This window comes from Trichechus manatus, unplaced genomic scaffold (assembly GCF_000243295.1).
Source record: "Trichechus manatus latirostris isolate Lorelei unplaced genomic scaffold, TriManLat1.0 scaffold00057, whole genome shotgun sequence".
Taxonomy (NCBI): domain Eukaryota; kingdom Metazoa; phylum Chordata; class Mammalia; order Sirenia; family Trichechidae; genus Trichechus; species Trichechus manatus.
The window spans coordinates 10,340,209-10,349,590 of NW_004443993.1; positions in this window are offsets into that span (position 1 = coordinate 10,340,209).

Consider the following 9,382-nt stretch of genomic DNA (forward strand, 5'->3'; position numbering starts at 1 on the left):
GCTCCTGTCCAGAGGCGAGATGAGAAGGCAGAGAGGGTCAGGAGCTGGTTGAATGGACACAGGAAATCCGGGGTGGAAAGGAGGAGTGTGCTGTCACATTGTTGGCAGAGCAACCAGGGTCACGTAACAATGTGTGTATAAATTTTTGTATGAGAAACTGACTTGAACTGTAAACTTTCACTTAAAGTACAAAAAAAAGAAAAGAGAGAGAGAGACAGGATGAAAGAATCAGAACAAAAGCTAGGGACACATCTTTAATAAGACTGAGGTTGAATTAGAAAGATAAGTTCTTTTCATTGTTTGCACTAGTATTTATTCCGGTCCTATTGAAGTCAAAATTAATATTTTGCTTAAATTAATGAGTTTTATTGGTTATTAACTAAATATTTGGAGATGACGTGCATTGGCTGAGCACGGAATTGAAAGCTCATATCTAGCTCTGATCCTGGGTGATTTCAGCTTCTAAGGGTCAGTTTCCTCGACCCTGCGAAGGAGATAATAACACCCTCTTCCACATGTATGGTGAGAATGACATGAGATGGTGTTTGTAAAACAAACTACCAGGTACAGAGTAGGCAATTATTAAACATAAGTTTCCCCATTAAAAAAAAGAAGAAAGACTCGACTCATTATCTTTATTATGTATGGAAGTATATATTGTTCAGCAGCTTATTTGTGATGAAATTTCTGAAGAATCTGTAAGAGCAAAGAATAGAAATATTTTTAATTATAGCATGTTAGAGATGAACTATCTATCTAAAAATAAAACAGAGTAATTTGTTGTAATATTTGTTTTCTGATTATTAAATTTTCTTTTATGACATCTTTTCATTTGTCCATTTATAATTATTGCATTTATTATGAAACAAGCATCAAGATTGATGTATGAGGCATTTAAAGCAAAATTGGTGAAAGTCAATTTTTCGTTGTGGGAGATCAACAGAATTTTACATTGATTGTTGAAACAACTAAGTTCCCTGACTCATTTTCTTTGTTATAGAATATGTGGAATATTCTTTTTGTAGAAAATGTGGTATTATATCGTAAAAATCTTAGTACCCTGTCTTAGTTATCTAGTGCTACTATAACAGAAATACCACAAGTGGATGGCTTTAATAAACAGAAATTTATTCTCTCACAGTCTAGGCGGCTAGAAGTCTGAATTCAGGGTGCCAGCTCCAGAAGAAGTCTTTCTCTCTCTGTTAGCTCTGGGGGAAGTTCCTTGTCATCAATATTCACCTGGTCTAGGAGCTTCTCAGCACAGGGACCCCGGGTCCAAAGGACTCTCTATTCTCCTGGCTCTTGTTTCTTGGCAGTATGAGGACCCACTACATCTCTGTAGAAACCCTGGTGGTGTAGTGGTTAAGAGTTATGGCTGCTAACCAAAAGGTCAGCAGTTCAAATCCACCAGGCTCTCCTTGGAAACCCTATGGGGAAGTTCTACTCTGTCCTGCGGGGTCACTATGAGTCAGAATCTACTCGATAGCATTGGGTTTGGTTTTTTTTGGTTTTGCGCCTCTGCTTGCATCTCTCTTTTATATCTCAGAAGAGATTGATTTAAGACAAAACTAATCTTATAGCTTGAGTCCTGCCTCATTAACATAACAGCCTCTAATCCTGCCTCTTGAACATCCTAGAGGTAGAATTTACAACACATAGGAAAATCACATCAGATGACAAAATGGTGGACAATCACACAATACTGAAAATCATGGTCTAGCCAAGTTGACATGTATTTTGAGGGAACACAATTCAATCCATGACATACCCTGTATCCACTAAAACTTATAATCCAGTTCATCCCATTCCACTAAAATGACATACGTGACTTTTGCATTCAATTGCTAATATTATAGTTGCATTTAAAGAGAAGTTACATTATGGATCGCTAAGACACACTACACACATATTTATATATGTTGTTCTTGTTAGGTGCCACCAAGTCAGTTCTGACTCATCGCGACCCTATGTACAACAGAATGACACACTGCCTGGTCCTGTGCCATGCTCACATCGTTGTTATGCTTGAGCCCATTTTTGCAGCCACTGTGTCAGTCCATCTTGTTGAGGGTCTTCCTCTTTTTTGCTGACCCTCTACTTTTCCAAGCATGATGTCTTTCTCCAGGGAATGGTCACTTCTGATAATGTGTCCAAAGTATGTGAGATGAAGTTATATATATATATATATGTATGTATATATATGCATATGTATATATATATATAACTCATATATCCCATTCCAATGCTGGAGTAAGCAGAGTAGGGGGCACCACAGATTATCAGTATTTACTATTTAGGAGATAATATTGGAGCCATCATTCCCTGTCCTAGAATGTGACCCAGCTGGAACTGGACTCACAAGGACCCACAAGGACTCACAAGGACACATCGACTGGGCCCTGAGGTATAAAGACAATAGCTAGGACAATCTTGGAAGTCATTTTTTAGGGAAACTTTCACATAAACAAATTATAAACAGAGCACAAAAGACCCACATACTTTCTGCTCTTATCTTTTTCTATTAGCATTTAGCGAATAGTAAGATTTGTTGAACCAATGAAGACCCTCCTGAATGTCGTTACTGAAACCTGTACCAACGATTATTAAGAAAGACAATCCAAAATGTAGGATCACAGTGACCTAACAGTTTTTAGCCAATCTGTGAAAAGGTGAAGCTTTCAATGGTTTTGCCCGTTTGTAATGTTAATATATACTGATGACTCTGTAATATTCCTCGGACTTGGGCAGACGTGGCTGTGGCAGCATGCTTGCCCGTTTGCAACTTTTGCCATTTTGAATAAATGCCAAATAAAACCTTTCTTTTTGTTTTACTAAACTTTGTGATGTTTTTACCCTACAACACTTAGGACCCTCGCATGTCTTAATCAGGCCCTGGTTATAGGAGTGTATCATTGTTGTTGTAATGACCCCTGGTGGTGCAGTGGTTAAGCACTCGGCTGCTAACCAAAAGGTCAGCAGTTCGAACCCGCCAGCTGCTCTGCACAAGAAAGATGTGGCAGTCAGTGGCAGTAAATATTAAACCCATTGCTGTCAAGTCGATTCCGACTCATAGCAACCCTATAGGACAGAGTAGAGCTGCTCCATAGGGTTTCCCAGGCTGTAAATCTTTAGGGAAGCAGACTGCCACATCTTTCTCGCACGGAGGTGCCGGTGGGTTCGAACTGCCGACCTTTCGGTTAGCAGCCGAGGGCTGCTCTCGAGTGAGTATACATATGTCAAAATTCATGGAGCCGCTCATTTGAGATGTAGATACTTGAGTATATATGAATTGTGCTTTGATACCAGTCAAAAAAGAGAAAGCAGTATGTGGTGACGATTGAGGAAATCAGTGGCTTCGTTCTCTGTCAGTGGGAGTGAAAATGAGGAGGGCAATTTGGAGAACAATCTGGCAGTGTTTAGTAAGAACGAGACAGTGCCTAGTCTGCCCCAGAAGTTCCCCTTCTCCACAGCTACCCTAGGGCAAGAAACACTCGCTTATGACATAAGCTATCTTGACCAGTTGCCCACAAGGGTACGCTGTGTTTAACGCTGGCCTCTCCCACCAGCCTGGAGGCCCCGGAGGCCCTGGAGCCCCGGAGGCAGGGACCACTTCTTTCTTACTCCCTGATGCATCCCCAGTCCCTGAATAGCGCAAGTGTTGAACAATTCTGCTGCTAACTGCAGGGTTGGAGGTTCAAGTCCACCCACAGGTGCCTCGGAAGAAGAAAGGCCTGGAGATCTACTTCCAAAAAATCAGCCATTAAAAAACCCTGTAGAGTGCACTCCTACTCTGACACACGTGAGGTTTCCGTGAGTCACGTGCCTAGCACTTTGTAGGCACTTTATAAAATTTCTCTCTTACTAGTGAGCGCCATCACACGCCTGTCAGTTTGTCGTACTGTGGTGTCTTCAGCGTTGCTGTGATGCTGGAAGCTATGCCATCGGTATTTCAAATACCAGCAGGGTCACCCCATGGTGGACAGGTTTCAGCAGTGCTTCCAGACTAAGATAGACTAAGAAGAAGGACCTGGCTATCTACTTCTAAAAAGATAACTGGCCAGTGAAAACTTTATGAACAACCTCCTAGATGCAGATGACACAACCTCGCTTGCTGAAAGCGAAGAGGACTTGAAGCACTTACTGATGAAGATCAAAGACCACAGCCTTCAGTATGGATTACACCTCAACACAAAGAAAACAAAAATCCTCACAACTGGCCCGATAAGCAACATCATGACAAACGGAGAAAAGACTGAAGTTGTCAAGGATTTCATTTTTCTTGGAATGCCCATGGAAAAGCAGTCAAGAAATCAGACGATGTATTACATTGGGCAAATCTGCTGCAAAAGACCTCTTTCAAGTGTTAAAAAGCAAAGATGTCACTTTGAGGACTAAGGTGTGCCTGCCAAGCCATGGTGTTTTCAATCACCTCACACGCATGGGAAAGCTGCACAATAAATAAGGGAGACTGAAGAATTGAAGCCTTTGAATTATGGTGTTGGTGAAGAATATTAAATATCCCATGGACTGCCAGAAAAATGAACAAATCTGTCTTGGAAGAAGTACAGCCAGAATGCTCCTTAGACCCAAGGATGGCAAGACTTCATCTCACATACTTCGGACATGTTATCAGGAGGGACCAGTCCCTGGAAGACATCATGCTTGGTAAAGTAGAGGGTCAGCAAAAAAGAGGAAGACCCTCAACGAGATGGATTGACACGGTGGCTGCAACAATGGGCTCAAACATAGCAACAATTGTGAGGATGGTGCGGGACCGGGCAGTGTTTCGTTCTGTTGTACATCGGGTCGCTGTGAGTCAGAACTGATTCGATGGCTCCTCACAACATCTAGAGAGAGGCACGAAGTCAGGGGTGTGGGGTGACTTAGCACATAACTTCCTTTGCATCCTCCTCCCGAGAATCTTCAGGTGAACTTTAACCTAGGTCCCACAGACCTCTTGAGGGGACCTGGTGATAGATTTCAGGGTGTCCATGAACTGTTGTGAAAGTGAAATCACATCTTTATTTTCACTACCCTTAACTGAGATTTACCATTTCCTTCATTATAAATGAAAGCAACAGACCAGGGTGGTAGCAAGACTTGTGACCTTGTCCCCGGTTGAAGCCAGAGATATTTTCATATCAGATTCCACTGTTGCAGGAAGCTTGAAATAACCACTTACACGCGTCACTACTGCAAAATTTCAGTGGTTATTAAAAACCAAGCCAGACCCAAAGCCGTTGAGTTGATTCTGACTCATAGTGACCCTGTAGGACAGAGTAGAATGACCCATAGGGTTTCCAAGGTTGTAAATCTTTACGGAAGCAGACTGCCACATCTTCCTCCTGTGGAGTGGCTGGCGGGTTTGAACCGTTCACTTTTTGGTTAGCAGCCAAGCTCTTAACCACTGTGCCACCAGGGCTCCTTCTACAGTGATTATTAAATCTTGTACCTTAATGTCATGGTAAATGTAAAGGTATACCACTAAATTTTTTTAAAATGTTAATACATTTTTATGCACAGAGATAGTCATTGTTAATATTGTTTATAGTAATTAATTATTGGGGACAACCTTAATGTCCAACAGTTACTAGCACCAGCTGCTATCGAGTCAACTCCAAATCATGGTGACCCCATGTTTGCCAGAGTAGAACTGTGCTCCATAGGGTTTTTTTTTCCTCTCGTTCAAAAATTTATACATAAATTGTTCCCTAACATTGGTTGCAATCCCCACAATGTGTCAGCACTCTCCCCTTTCTACCCCGGGTTCCCCGTGTCCATTCGTCCAGGTTTCCTGTCCCTTCCTGCTTCTCGTCTTTGCTTTTGGGCAGGTGTTGCCCACTTGGTCTCCTACACTTGACTGAACTAAGAAGCATGTTCCTCACATGTGTTATTGTCTGTTTTATAGGGCTGTCTGATCTTTGGCTGAAAGGTGGGCTTCGGGAGTGGCTTCAGTTCTGAGTTAGGGTGTCCAGGGGCCATAGTTTCGGAGGTTCCTCCATTCTCTGTCAGACCAGTAAGTCTGGTCTTTTTTGTGAATTTGACTTTTGTCCTACATTTTCTCCCACGCTGTCTGGGATCCTCTATTGTGATCCCTGTCAGAGCAGTCAGTGGTGGTAGCCAGGCACCATCTGGTTCTTCTGAGCTCAGGCTGGTGGAGGCTGTGGTTCATGTGGTCCATTAGTCCTTTGGACTAATATTTCCCTTGTGTCTTTGGTTTTCTTCATTCTCCTTTGCCCCAGGTGGGATGGGACCAATAGATGTATCTTAGATGGCTGCTCAAAAGCTTTTAAGACCTCAGGCTCTACTCACCAAAGTAGGATGTAGAACATTTTCTTTATGAACTATGTTATGCCAATTGACTTAGATGTTGCCCAAGACCATGGTCCCCAGCCCTCAGCCCCAGTAACTCAGACCACTAAGTTTTAAAAAATATATATTCTGGTAAATGCATTTCAACATAATGGATTTCCTTACGTTGCTGCTACCTGTTGTCGAGTTGGCCCAGACTCAAGGCCTTTGTGATCCATGGGATTGTTGCTGGCTAATTTTTTGTAAGAAGATTACCAAGGCTTTCTTGACTTCTGTATAACCTTATGTATTTTTGATAATGGTATTTTTGGGGTAGACTTTTGTCATGGGTTGAATTGTGTCCTCCACAAATATGTGTCGACTTGGTTAGGCCATGATTCCCAGTATTGTGTGGCTGTCCTCCATTTTGTGATAGCAATTTTATGTTAACGATTAGGATGGGATTGTAACACCCTTACTGAGGTCACATCCCTGATCCAATGTAAAGGGAATTCCCCTGGAGTGTGGCCTGCAACATCTTTTATCCTACAAGAGATAAACGGAAAGGGAGGCAAGCAGAGAGGGAGGACCTATCTTGGTTATCTAGTGCTGCTATAACAGAAATACCACAAGTGGACGGCTTCAACAAAGAGAAATTTATTCTCTCACAGTCTAGTAGGCTACAAGTCCAAATTCAGGGCATCAGCTCCAGGGGAAGGCTTTCTCTCTCTGTCGGCTCTGGAGGAAGGTCCTTCTCATCAATCTTCCCCTGGACTAGGAGCTTCTCCATGCAGGAACCCCGGGTCCAAAGGACACGCTCTGCTTCTGGTGCTTTTTTCCTGGTGGTATGAAGTCCCCATTCTCTGCTTGCTTCCCTTTCGTTTTATCTCTCATAAGATAAAAGGTGGTGCAGGTCACACTCTAGGGAAACTCCCTTTACATTGGATCAGGGATGTGACTTTAGCAAGGTTGTTAGGATCCCCCCCTAATCCTCCTTAACATACAATTACAATCACAAAATGGAGGACAATCACACAATACTGGGAATCACGGCCCAACCAAGTTGACACATATTTTAGGGGGACACAATTCAATCTATGACAAGACTCCAAAAAAGCAGTGCCAGGATCAGAGCACATCCTTTGGACGCAGGGTTCCTGTGCAGAGAAGCTCCTAGTCCAGGGGAAGACTGATGACAAGGACCTTCCTCCAGAGCCGACAGAAAGCCTTCCCCTGGATCTGACGCCCTGAATTTGGACTTCTAGCCTACTAGGCTGTGAGAGGATAAACTTCTGTCTGTTAGCGCCATCCACTGGTGGTATTTCTGTTGCAGCAGCACTAGAGAACTAAGACAAATTTATTTCTTAGAGCCACCACCCATCTGTCTGTTTGTCATACTGTGGTGGTTTCTGTCTTGCTAGATGCTGGAAACTCCGGTATTTCAAACACTAGCAGGATCACCCGTGATGGACAGGTTTCAGCAGAGCCTCCAGACTAAGACAGACTAGTAAGAAAGGCCTGGCAATCTACTTCCAAAAATTAAACAATGAAAACCCTATGGGTCACTACAGAATAGTGTTGAAAGATAAGCCCCTTAGGTTAGAAGGCACTCAAAATACAGTGGCCACAATAATGGAATCAAGCATACCTATGACCAGGAAGATGCCACAGCACAGGACAACGTTTCATTCTGTTGGACATGGGGTCACCATGAGTCGGGGCCGACTTGACAGCAACTAACAAATTCTTAGAGCAGTTTTAGGTTTACAGAAAAATTGTGCAAAAGGAAAGAGAGTTCCCATAGGCCCTCCCTCCTTCCAGCCCTGCACACACTTTCTCTTACTGTTAACATCTTCCATAGATGGGGTACATCTGTTACAATGGGTGAACCAATCTATATACACATTTTTCATAATATTTTATTGTGTTTTCCCTGAAGGTTTAGGTCACTTTCATGGATTGAATTGTGTCCCCCCAAACTGGGTGTCAACTTGGCTAGTCCATGGTTCCCAGTATTGTGTGATTGTCCACCATTTTATCATCTGGTGTGCTTTTCCCACGTGTTGTAAATCCTACCTCTATGATGTTAATGAGGCAGGATTAGAGGCAGTTATGTTAATGAGGCAGGACTCAATCTACAAGATTAGGTTGTGTCTTAAATCAGTCTCTTGAGATATAAAAGAGAAGCAAGCAGAGAGACATGGGGACCTTATACCACCAAGAAACAAGAGTCAGGAGAATAGCGCATCCTTTGAACTCCGGGTCCCTCTGCTGGGAAGCTACTCTGCTTGGGAAGATTGATGCCAAGGACTTTCTCCCGAGCCGGCAGAGAGAGAAAGCCTCCCCCTGGAGGTCGCACCCTGAATTTGGACTTCTAGCCTCCTAGACTGTGAGAGAATCAACTTCTCTTTGTTAAAGTGATCCACTTGTGGTGTTTCTGTTATAGCAGCACTAGATGACTAAGACAGTTCCCATTCAACAATTTCTGCACAAGTTGTTCAGTAAGATTGGTTACATACTTCACAATGCATGAACGTTCTCATTCTCATTATTTCCATTCTGGTTGTTTCATTTCCATTAATCTAGTTTCCCTAACCCCTTGCAAGAAGCCCTGGTGGCACAGTGGTTCAGCGCTTGGCTGATACCTGAAAGGTTAGTGGTTCAAATCTACCAGCTGCTCGGCAGGAGAAAGATGTGCCTTCCATCAAGATTACAGCCTAGGAAACCCTATAAGGCAGCTCTACTCTGTCTTACAGGGTTACTGTGATTATTAAGGTTGTATCTCAACTTGGCTGGACCATGATTCTCAGTGGATGGGCAGTTATGATGTAGTTTGGCAGTCACCTCTGTGTCGGGTGTCTTAGTCATTTAGTGCTGCTATAACAGAAATACCACAAGTGGATGGCTTTAACAAAGAGAAGTTTATTTCCTCACAGTAAAGTAGGCTAAAAGTCCAAATTCAGGGCATCAGCTCCAGGGGAAGGCTTTCTCTGTCAGCCTTCTCATCAATGTTCCCCTGGACTAGGAGCTTCTTTGCACAGGAACCCTGAATCCAAACGATGCACTTTGCTCCTGGTGCAGCTTTCTTCGT